At 49.1% G+C, this 12,614-nt stretch overlaps 1 pseudogene; it reads left to right on the forward strand.

Moving 5' to 3' along the window:
- The first annotated feature begins 2,348 nt into the window (after nucleotides 1–2,348).
- Nucleotides 2,349–3,000, forward strand: LOC136157776 (small ribosomal subunit protein eS8 pseudogene; annotated as a pseudogene).
- Nucleotides 3,001–12,614: the final 9,614 nt, after the last annotated feature.

Here is a 12,614-nt window from a genome sequence, read left to right on the forward strand (position 1 = left end):
GCCACGAGAACAGAGTGCCCCTTACAGCCCCGAGGTCTGATGCTGAGCCCTAGACGCCCTCCAATCACATTCACTTGCTTAGAAATCATCTAACCTTCAGAAAGTGATACCTAACAAGGAAGAGGACTTGGAGTTGGGGGTTCTATGCAAAAGAAAGTTAACAGCAGCCCCCTAATTGTGTGGGGACCAGCAAGTGTTCCAGAAAGGACAGAAGTGGTTTAGTTACCTCCACAAATGAGATGTGTTGTCAAGCGCCCGGTGCCCAGAAGATGAAAAGGTAAACACGTTCTACCTGGTCCTATTAAAACCACCTTCCCACCCCCGCCACTAAACTGAATGGAAACAAAGGGATTCATGGCTCCAGGGTTTTCCTAGCCCAACAGGCTGGGAATCACTTCTTACAGGCAAGTGACCTCAGGAAAGAGAATTAGGATTCCTCAACCAAATTCTACCTCATCCCTGATCTGTGCTCCCTGTTGTTGTTCTTAGCTGGGAAGAAACTTTGGGGTCACCCCAAGCAATGCAGTGACCCATCTGAGTCCCCTCCCAGCTTCCCACCCATCATGAAACCTGCAAAGGAATTGTTAAGAATCCCAAGGACCTGCTCTGTGAGTGTCCCAGCAATCTCAGAAGAGGAGAGAGATGTGGGCTTCTCAGGTGACTCGTTGGTGAAGAATCTGCCTTCAGTGCAGGAGACACAGGTCCAATCCCTGGGTTGGGAAGATCCCCTGGAGATGGAAATGGCAACCCACTCCAATATTCTTACCTGGAAAATCCCATGGACAGAGGAGCCTGAAGGTCTACAGCCCATGGACTCACAAAGAGTTGGATGTGACTTAACGACTCAACAACAACAAAAGGATGTGGACACCAAAGTTTCACAACCCAAAGGCCAGCCCCCATGATGGGGGAGCAAGAGCGAGCTATCACCATGGCAACCAGAAGGACCACCTGTGACTCAAGGATCTCTCCTCTTCGGCCACCCCCAGCAGATTCTTACAATCTGCCAGGCAGGGAAAAAGTGGGTGTGCTCACTGAGAGGAAACTAAGGCCTTCCTTCTTCTGGTCCCAGCCCCTCCACCCAGTCCCACACTTTCTGCGTCCTCATCTGCCAGGGAATGAGGGGGCAGTCCATTTCATAACCAATATATAGGTGTTGAATACCTCCTGTGTGGAGGGCTCTGGGTTCTGCCCCAGGGGACACAGGGCACTGGGGACCACAGACTGAACAGTCTCTGAAATGCAGGTCAGACGCTCATCAGGGCTGAGGAGCTGCGGGGCCCGGAGGAGGGCATGACTGATCCTTCCCCGGGGGATCCAGGAGACTCACAGAGGAGGTGACCTCAGGGCTGGAACATTGAGCAGCTCATTATGAACTGGCAGACAGTACTTCCAGCTGGGCTGGGAACATTTCTCAGCTCCCCAAGGCAGAGGAGTTCGTCTGCAGTCAGGGCCTGGCCCCAGGAGCCCGGGTCACGCCAGGCCACGTTCCTGGCTGAATGCTGGTGGGGTGCCAAGGGCTTTGCCTCCCCCGCCCACCGTGCTCCTCCTGCCCTGATCCAGCTCTGATCCACTCCTTTCTCTTCTAAAAATGCCCCGTTCATGCACCAACTGCCGTGAACTCACTAACATTGCCATCCGACTTGAAACACCTTTTTAAACATTTACAAAAGTGGAGAAGATAAATTAATGCACCTCTATCACCTAAATTCAACAGTTTTTACCTCATAGCTAGTTGCATTTCATGCATAATCCAACTTGCTTTTCCCGTCCTCCACCCTAGACAACATACCATTTCATCTGCAATTATTATAGAAATATCTTAAAAAGATCAGTTTTCTTAACCCACATCCATAAGACTGTTTCTTTAAAAAAAAATATCAGTTTCTGAATATTATCAAATATCCAGTCAATGATCCCAAGTCTGGATTTTTCAGACTGCATCCCCAAGATGTCATTTGATACGTTCCTCTGTCCCTTGACTTCTCTGTAAAAGGATATTTAGATCCAGAGACTCAGTGATTATTTTTGGCAAAAACTTCAAAGGCAGTGGTACCTTCCATCAGCAAGTACAGCAAGTCTGGTCAGTTCCTTCTGAGATGTTAACAGACATGGATGCCAGATCCAACCATTTCTTAGAGACAGTCACACGGTGATGCGCTAATTCTGTAACTCCTTCACTGATTGGCCAGAATGCTTCTAAAAAAAGAGAAACTTCATATTGGGGGCAGGGAGGACAGAATGAATACTTGATTCTTTCCCTGCTTATACCAGTTTCCCAAAGCTTGAATTGCTTTCCTAGCATTCTTCAAAAGTAACCAAAGACTCTTTCCAGCCAGCGCCGAGCGATGGGCATCTCTCAGGACAACTGGCACAAGCGCCATAAGACCAGGGGCAAGAGAAAGCCCTACCACAAGAAGCGGAATTGTGAGCTGGGACGCCCCGCTGCCAACACAAAGATTGGCCCCCGCTGCATACACACAGTCCGTGTGCAGGGAGGCAACAAGAAGTACCGGGCCTTGAGGCTGGACGTGGGGAACTTCTCCTGGGGCTCGGAGTGTTGTACACGCAAGACAAGAATAATCGATGTTGTCTATGATGCATCCAACAACAAACTGGTCCATACCAAGACCCTGGTGAAGAAATGTATTGTGCTCATTGGCAGCACACCGAACCGACAGTGGTACGAGTCCCACTCTGCTGCCCCTGGGCTGCAAGAAGGGGCCCAAGCTGACTCCTGAGGAGGAAGAGATGTTAAACAAGAAACGATCAAAGAAAATTCAGAAGAAATACGATGAGAGGAAAAAGAAAGCGAAAATCAGCAGTCTTCTAGAGGAGCAGTTCCAGCAGGGCAAGCTTCTTGCATGCGTCGCTTCAAGACCAGGCCAGTGTGGCCGAGCAGACGGCTATGTGCTAGAGGGAAAAGAGCTCGAGTTCTATCTGAGGAAAATCAAGGCCCGGAAAGGCAAATAAACCCTCTTCCCTCCTATCTTAGCTCATCTAATAAAGGCATATACTGTTGAAGAAAAAACACCAAAGAGGGTCTGATTTTTAGCATCATTATAAAGGCTTGGACTTTGGGACTTCCCTGGCGGTCCAGTGGCTAAGAATCCACCTTGCAATGTAGGGCACGCTGGCTCAATCCCTGGTTGGGGAACTAAGACCCCACACGCTGGGCCCGTGTGCCACAACTAGACTCCACGTACCCGCAACTGAGACCTGACACGGCAAAATAAATATTAAAAAATAATAATAAAGGCTCGGATTTCCACACACCTGACATGCTTTAATCCACTGCAGTCAATCCCTTGCAGTCATCAAGGGAATTGTGTTGTCTGAATCGTCTCTTTTGCCAGTAGGACATTGGCTCCTGCGTCCACTCTGACATGTCTCTGCTTTCTGGGGTGACAAGATGGTCCAGGCTCATCTTGTACATTCATCTCAGTCTTGTTTATTTCAACAGCAGGTCCCCTGACCCCCGCCTCCAATCTATCTGTGTCTTCACTGCAGCTAGATTAATCTTTCCTCAAATTAATTTTAGCTGTTTCTCTTCTTGGGAGACAGCGTGATCCAAGAAAGAAACAGGACCTTTGGAACTCGGGAGAACTGGGTTTGAAAGTTGGCCACATCAATTACAAGATGTGATTACATCATCTTCTGAGCCTGGAATGCCTCGTTTGTAAAAACAGGAATAATAATATCTTACCTTAGAGGATTATGGTAAAGACTAAATAAATGTAAAGCGTCTGGTTTAGAATCTTGTGAATAGTAAGTACAAGTCGCATCCATTCCCTTTCTTCTTGTTCTTTTTGAGTGGTTCCTAGTGCCCCTCACATTGTACAAACTTCCAAGCCCCCTTTCCTCTGACCCACGATGTCTATTCTTTTCATCCACCTCCACTCCAGTCCCACCAGCCTGCTCTCACCCAAGCTCCTAACTCCCACACCAACCTTTATTTCCACAACCCCTCTCTGTCTTAAATGCCCCCCACACTTCTGTTTATCCAAATCCTACCCATCTGTGAAGACCCAGTTTAGGCCCTTCTATTTCCCCAAACCCTTCAGACCTCATACTTTTCTCTTCCCCCGAAAGCCTGTCTGCCTGCCCACAAAAGCAGGTTGGGGGCTAGACTCTTCTGTAACCATTTTCCTCTGCTGCCTGCAAGTTAGGACAGAATACACTCCAAGAACCGCTGTTTCTGAAGTCGAGGACTGCTGTGTGCACAGATCCCTGGGCACCCCATCTAGACGTACAGCTGTGAGTGTGCCGGGCCACCTAAGGGTGTGCTCCTGTGTGTGTACCTGGGTGTGCACATGTGCGCATGATTGCATGTGCTTGTGTTAGCACACAGATGCGCATGTGTGCACATGTGGTCAACACCCTGCGGGAAGCCAGGCTCCCTGCTGTCCTCTCTGAGTCAGAATCACTGGGAGTCTCCGAGGCCCGGCCCCACCCTCAAACTTCAGCCAGAACGCGGGAGGATCCTGACCTGGACAGAGACCTAGTGATGGTCTCCTTGGGGATCTCAGTTTCCCAAACCAGATATGACCCCATCTGGAGAAGGAAGGGCCGTAAAGGACTAGAGAAAGCGTCCCTGTCCAGATCTGCCGGCTGGATCTGGAATGAAAGATGAACTCTGCACAGAGCTTTTCCGTGGAAGAACCATCCCCCAGAGAATCAGTGAGAAAGCACACTCGGCAAGACCCGAGACAGGAAACCCCGCCCACCCAGCGGCCTGGGCAACCATGCCAAGGCGTCGCAAAACTCAGAGAGGAAGCTGTGACCTGCGGGGTCCACCTACCAGCCCTCCCTGGACGTCAGTGTCTGTCCCAGGAAGGAGTCCTGCTGTGAAGAAAGAAAGAAGAAACTGTGTTTCTGGTACAAGACAAAGTGGAGTGCCGGGGCAGGTGCAGAAGCCCTGAGTGGGCTTTCTTGGGTCTTTGGGGTTTAAAAGAAATGCCTGCCCCTTCCCTCAAAAGGGTCCAAAGCTCAGCATAAAAAAGCAACAGTGATTTAAGCCCTATAACTGGAATTTCCTTGGAGGGCTAGAGGGGCAGGGGAAGCCCTGGGAGGAACCGAGGGGCTGGGCAGCACCCCAAGAAGAAGATGGCTGGTGAGGAGGTTCCTGGAAAGCCGGGGTCCCTTGGGACAGACATGGGCACAAGTTCAGTGGTCACCTGTCAGCTCTGTCATGGACTCACCTCTGCTGTCCCGAGTTGTCAGGAAGAGGCTGATGTGCTGCAGGGGACGAAGGGAGTGGGTAGTGGCTCTGGGTCCAGGGACAGCGGAAAACAGGTGAGACAGCCCCAGTGATCCCAGAGGAAAGTGGCTTTTGGGCTGAGCAGGGAGGGGCTGGGTTCTTTCTACAGGGAGTGAAAATGGGGCCTCAGTTTGCCTGTGTGTGCATACGTTAGTCGTCTCTGACTCTTTGCGACTGCATGGACTAAAGCCCGCCAGGCTCCTCTGTTCATGGAATTCTCCAGGCAAGGATACTGGAGTGGGTTGCCATGTCCACCTCCAGGGGATCTTCCTGACCCAGGGATCAAACCCAGATCTCCTGCATTGCAGGTAGATTCTTTACCACCTGAGCTATCAGGGAAGTCCTGGTATTAAAGGCGTGGTGTCACTTCCCCTAAAAAAGAAGTGGGTGCCTGGTGGGGGCAGACATCCACTCTCCTGATTTTTTTCTTCCCACCCTGATCTCTCCACGTCTTTCAAGCTCTGCCAAGTTCATTCCATGGACGAGTTCCATGGAATGTTCCACGTTCATCCATCCCCCTCATAACACAATTTTTTTTCCTTGTAGCTGTTAAATCCTTTGAGTCTTCTCCCTCATTCACTCAGCACCCACTGCGTTCAAAGCTCTGGATGGGACCTTGGGGGACCACTGAGATCAAAACAGACACTAGGGCAGCACCATGACCTGTGTGGGCTCTTCCTGCACAAAAAGTCTTAAAAATTCCACATTATAGCAGTGTTGGTACAGAGGTGAATGTATTAACAGTACATATGACAACATTTTCTTCAACATAAATGTTCATTTTTTTTTTTGCTTCTGATTTTTAAAGAAATGAAAACTAAATGCTGTGGACCCCTGAGAGTATGATGACTCCCAGGCACTGTGCTTGATAGAGGCTTGGGCCCTGGCAGAGCAATGCAGAGCTGCCAGTCCGGTCATGGTCAAGGATGCAAAGTGGGCCATCCTGGGAAGTTTCAGAAGCCCCATAGCTCAAGGGCACTCAGACAACATCAAAGCTTTGGGATGGGACACAGACATCGGTATTATTTTTAAAGCTCCCTGGTTAATTAAAGCTGCATTCAAGATTGTGAAGCAGGGATTCTCAGCTCCAGCTGCCCAAGAGAACTAACTGAGGAGCTTTCTGTAAAAACCCAGGGAAGAGGCATTGTGCATCCATGTTCTTAAAGCCCCAGCGATCCCCCTGTAAAAGGCTCCTTCTTCCCTTTCTAGACAGGGGCTTAGATGTGCTCACCATTGTCAAGTTGCAGTTCTCTGCTGATTCTGAATAAACCTCTTCGCTAGAGAAATATCTAGCCATCTATTTGTTTCAAATCAACACCATTAAACAACAGCGCCGCATCCTCCCCCCTCCCATCAGCCTCTGGCAACCACTTTTCTGCTCCTACCCCTACTCACCTGACTGCTCCAGGTAAGTGGAATCACAGCATTTGTCCTTTCGTTTCTGGCTTATTTCCTTCACAACACCCTTAAGGTTCATCTATGTTGTAGCACATACGTTCACATGTTCATATGTTGTAGCACACCTGTGTCCCCTCACTCTAAGGCTGAATATTGTTTCATCCCGTGTACAGGACACGTGTTATTCCCTCGTGAGATTCTGTCTTTCGTCCACCACTGAATTCAGTGCCTAGAACCTTGCCGGCACACAGGATGTGTTCACATATGTGTTGAAAAACTACCTTAAATGACACAATCCATTGCAAGCACTTTTTCCCCTTCCAGGAGCATTAGCCATTGTGGTGGTGACTAGCCGGCTTCATTCCAGAGGCATCCACTCTCCGTGCTGCCAGGAAGCAGCGGCATTTCCCCGGGCCACCCCCGGGTCACCCCCGGGTGCACACAGAGTGAGGTGGGAGACGTCACAAGTCGGAGCTACATGTCACTGGTGCTGTCGAGCTTGGGAGTCAGGATCTGAAGACCCACCAGCTCCTGCCTGAGTCAGGCTGGCTCCTGCCATCTTGGGACCTCCTGCTGGGACACACAAAAGTGGGAGGACCTGGCGGCTGCCCTCCACCACCCCTCGTCTTTCTCAGGGACCCTCGCTTTCCTCTCAGATGAATTCCTCTTCCAGGAAGGCCCCAGTCAGCATCTGTAAGTAAGAGCTGGTGAAGCGATGGAGGCAGCAAACACTGCCCCCTTGCTCCCTCCTGCCTGAAGGCAACCTGGAGTCCAAGTGGGTGGTCGTCGTCATTATAGGGAGAGAGAGGCCCTCTGCACTTCCTCTTGGGAGAAATCCCAGGGGACTCAGATCATCCGCCTGAAGATGGTCACTGGGCAGCCCGGGGCCATCTCTCTTGTCTCCTCGTCACGACACAGACCCAGCCCCACGATGGCGCCTCCGTCTGAGGCCTGTGTTCCAGCTGCAGGCTGGTGAGGGGTATGAGGGAGCCCAGGAGGGAGGGGGGCATAGGAACCGGCTGAGATGTCTTTCCACAGAAAACTCTGGAGCCTTTAACCCTCCGCCAGAGCCTCACCGCCCGGAGTTTGATGGGGGCAGCTCCGTCTCTCCCAGCAGCTCCAGACAGCTTGCCCGGCAGCCTTCTGACATGAAGTAATAATTGTCAGAGAGGGTCAGGCTCCAGCAGCTGAGAAAACGCAAGCGTGACCCTGAAAAGGCAGGCAGACCCTGCCGATTCGGACGCAGCCCATTAGCAGGTCAGAGAAGCTTCCCTGCTGACATCTGCAATGTGGCTGCTTCAACAGGAGATGTGACGGCAGAGACAGCCTCTGGGCAGTCACCTTGACGGGGCGTGTGTCCAGCCCTCCTTCCAAGTGGCTGTAAGGCTACAGTGAAAACACAATAGAAGGCAGTTCACGGGTGTTTCTGCCCTAGTACAAAACCAACAACCAACCACAGGAATTTGGGAGATTACACAAAAGGACACAGATGGGATAAATTGCCCATAATTTCATCCCTACAAGGAGAGAGCTGCTGGCTCTGTGGCACAGAAACCTCTATCTTTGTCAGTGTGCAGATATGTGTGTGTGTGTGTGTGTGTGTGTATGCATGCATATGAGTGTATATTGTGTGCATGCATGTGCACAAACATTGTGTGTATTATGTGCATGTATATAAGCATGTGTATGCTATATGCATGCATATGTATTATGTGTAGTGTATATGTGTAGGTATATGCATTACATGTGTGTATGTATATGTGTTTATATGTCTATAAATATATATTACATGCATGCATGTGTTTGTATATTATTTGTGTATATGTCTATACATTGCCAACATTCATTGAATCATAGAAAAAGCAAGACAGTTCCAGAAATACATCTATTCTGCTTCATTGACTACATTAAAAATTTTTGACTGTGTGGATCACAACAACCTGTGGAAAATTCTTCAAGAGATGGGAATACCAGACCACTTGACCTGCCTCTTGAGAAATCTGTATGCAGGTCAAGAAGCAGCAGATAGAATGAGACATGGAACAATGGACTGGTTCCAAGTTGGGAAAGGAGTACGTCAAGGCTGTATATTGTCACCTTGCTTTAACTGATATGCAGAGTACATCATGTGAAATGCCGGGCTGGATAAATCACAAGCTGGAATCAAGATGGCCAGGAGAAATATCAATAATCTCAGATGTACAGATGACACCACCATTATGGAGAAAGCAAAGAGGAACTAAAGAGCCTCTTGATGAAGGTGAAAAAGGAGAGTGAAAAAGTTGGCTTAAAACTCAACATTCAGAAAACTAAGATCATGGCATTTTGTCCCATCACTTCATGGCAAATAGAAACAATAGAAACAGTGACAGTATTTTCTTGGGCTTCAAAATCACTACAGATGGTGACTGCAGCCACGAAATTAAAAGACACTTGCTGCTTGGAAAAAAAGCTATGATAAACCTAGATGGCATATGTATGTACAGTGTATGTATGTAAGGGTATATGTGTGTGTACATGTATGCATAGTATATGTGTACATATGTGTATAGATGTATCTATATGTGTGTCTATATGTATATGCATATATAGGCACAGGTATATGTATATGTTTTATATTATGTGCATGTATTATGTTTATACATGTGTGTACTGTGTGTATGTGCCCATGCATGTGTAGGTGTGTATATGTATGTATATTGGGTGCATGTATATATACATGTGTGTGCTGTGTGTGTTATGTGCATTTATGTGTACATATCATGTGCATGTATATGTGTGTACATGTATATAAAGACAGTGATACTTTTATGAGGACAGACTTTTATTCGTAACAAAATTCAATCACTAGTATAAAAAGATATGCTATGAGGTCAAAGGCATTTTGGTATTATAGCTTTAAAAATGTTTGTAGACATCTTTCATATGTTTCCATAGTAGCATTTTCCAAACTGTTCCACAAAACAAACACACACATGAATTAAAATAAAAACAGGGACTTTCTGTTGACCAACTAGAGAGTCCAGGGCACACAGGGACCCTGAGAAACTCTGCATCAATAAGAGCCATCAGGCATGGCTTACCTTGTACCATCAGCCACGGACCACCTTTCTTCACGTGACCACTGATCCTGCTGGTCTGAGGGATAAAGGCAACCATCTTTTCTCCCACCCTTTCCTGAAGCCAGGGTCCAATTATCTGAGTAACATAATCGTTTCCCTGCACATTCCCCCAGCTGCTCCTGGGCAAGGGGTGAGGCAGACGACAGGAAGGGAATTAAAATCATCAGTCCTCTAACACACAAGGTGACTATCACTGCCCGAACTTTGACTCACTTTCTCACTCTCACCAAATTACGGGGGTTGACAGGCAGCAGGAGAGGAGAAGACATTCAGGAATCTTATAAACAAAGATCTTAGGTCTTTTTTTTTTAAATTTGGATTACACTGTATTGATTGTTTCTGTAATCTGCTTTTTCATAGCATATCATGAGGATTTTCTCAGGGCATGAAATAGTTTTATAAAACATAATTTTCAATAACTTCATACAATTCTGTCTTGCAGATTCTCACCCAGCGAGCCAGTTATCAGTTTATCGCCTATGGGGCCCAAATTCGCCTGCAGCACCTGCTCTGTGATAAGGGGCTGTGAGCACTCACCTGCGCTCTTTGACCGTGGGTGCAATGCTAAACGTCTGCCAGTAGAGGGCGAGAGAGGACCCGTGCAGGAAAAGGCCTGGTCCACTCCCCTCATTTCAGGGAGAGGGGTTTGCGGTTTTTCATCCCCGTTGCGTTGTCAGTTGTGTGTATGCGCGTGTGTCTGTGTGTGAATGCCCGCTGGCGCCCCGCCCCAGCGCACAGGCAGCATCAGAGCCTTGGCCCAGGCTGGTGACTGCCCAGCTGCAGACTGCAGACCCCCAGTGGGGACACCGCTGGGCTGCCAGCCTCATGCGGGCGGCAGCGCCCTGGCGCTGTGTGCCCACCTATAAGCCCCGCTGGCCTGTGCTCCGGGACACACGTTCCTGCTGCCGGGGGGGTCAGCTCTGGCCAAGACCACCAGTGGACTTCTGCCCCAGCCGGTGTCCGCGCCCCCCACCCCACACCATACCTGCTTCATCCATGGTGAACCCCCTTCCAAGTCTGCCTTTTCTTGGGTGTCTTCCTGACCCAGGGCACCCAAGTTCTTTTCCCATCTTTATAGCCTCTTTCATACCACTGTTTCATAATTTCTTATAGTGAATGTCTCTTGTTCAAATATTGTATGGGTTCTGCCTCCTGATTGGACCCAGATGTAAACACCCAGCAAGGATGGTGCTTTCCAGACATTATTTTTGAAGTGTTTTCATTTGAAGTTGGGCAGCAGGAAAGGATGCATTTAATCAAACAGCAAACATTTACCCAGGAGCCCTAATGTGGCTACCAGTCCTGATACAGACAGCCAGGGAACAGGGATGCTAACATGACTAAACACCCGTCACGAGAACTAAGTCATTCACCTTCACAACAGTGCCGGGGACGGCACTGGGACAATCTCAGCAAAGGGGTCTGCCAGCCCTGCTCTCACCGGGAGAATCTGGGTCCCGGCACACGAGACTCAAGGGCTTGTCTACAAAGGCAGCGCGAGGCTGGGGTTGGAGCTTCCGGGAGGCAAATGGAAGCACTCCTGCGCTTTGTTACACAACGTACACACGATCATTTCAGAGTGAAAATGCCTAATGCCACCACAAACCACAGAGTCACTGCATACAGTTCCTAAAATGTTTCACAGTTCTTTTTATCCTCAGAATACAGCCCAAGCAGGGACTTAGTGTCAAACAATTGCATTTTATAGTCACCTAAAACAGTCTCTTTTGGGATAGTTACGCCACTGGTCCAAGACCCAGTTCTGCTCAGCTGTTTCTCTTTGCTTTCAACGTTTAGGAAGCACACCTTAAAATACAATTTCATGTCATCATTATGTAAAACATTTTCATGATTTCAAAGGTGAATACACAAGAGGAATTTAATAGACTGCCCTGAACATGTGTGGGCTCTGGCGCAAGGTCACAGACAGAGGCCTACATTCTATGTGGACGTGTATTTTAAAATAATAAATTGAGCCAACAAATTCTTAAATAGAATATGTGCCATCCTTTTCTTGGAGAAGCACTTCCTCATGTGGACACAGAGGCCAATTTCCAAGATAGAGTTCGGGCTCCTTGGAGCTCCACAACTCCCCTGGTAAAGAACCCGCCTGCCAAAACAGGAAATGCAGGTCTGATCCCTGGGTCGGGAAGATCCCCTGGAAAAGGAAATGGCAACCCACTCCAGTATTCTTGCCTGGACAATCCCATTCAGGAGAGCCTGGCAGGACACAGCCCACGGGGTCGCAGAGTCGACTGAACAACAGCTAGAGCTCCACATTTAGCACGGCAGCGCAGGGCCGCCTGCCCCTCACTCCCAGTCGGGCCCCATCCCGCACACCTTCCCACGGCTCAGGGGGCCTTGCACATACACGTGGACGTGCCAGCCCCAGTCAGCTCTCAGGAGGACGGGCCCTGAGATGGGGCCCTCAAAGCGGGCTTGGGGCCATGCAGGTAGGACGTTAAGGGTCTCAGGATCCAGAAAGGAGGCTGTCAGCACCCCGTCACTCAGCCTTTGGGGTCCTCACCCCCCAGGTGTGGGCAGGGACTCCTCTCACCCAGGCCTGCAGGCAGCAGCTCCTGTCCTGCACCCCTGCAGTCTTTGGTTTGTTCATTTTATAAACAGACACACATTTTACAGGTAAACAGACTGTATCAAAAAAAAAAAAAAAAAACAGACTGTATCTTCACACACACACGTCTACACACAGACGTCCTACCGTGTGGCTAGGGATACTGGGGAGAAGACAGGAGGAGAACCAGCCTCCTCCCAGCAGACGAGGGGCCCGACTGAGCTGCAATGAGCACCAGCGACTGCTTCCCGTCACTTTGGGA

The sequence above is a fragment of the Muntiacus reevesi genome, chromosome 2 (genome assembly GCF_963930625.1).
Source record: "Muntiacus reevesi chromosome 2, mMunRee1.1, whole genome shotgun sequence".
In the NCBI taxonomy this organism is placed as follows: Eukaryota; Metazoa; Chordata; class Mammalia; order Artiodactyla; family Cervidae; genus Muntiacus; species Muntiacus reevesi.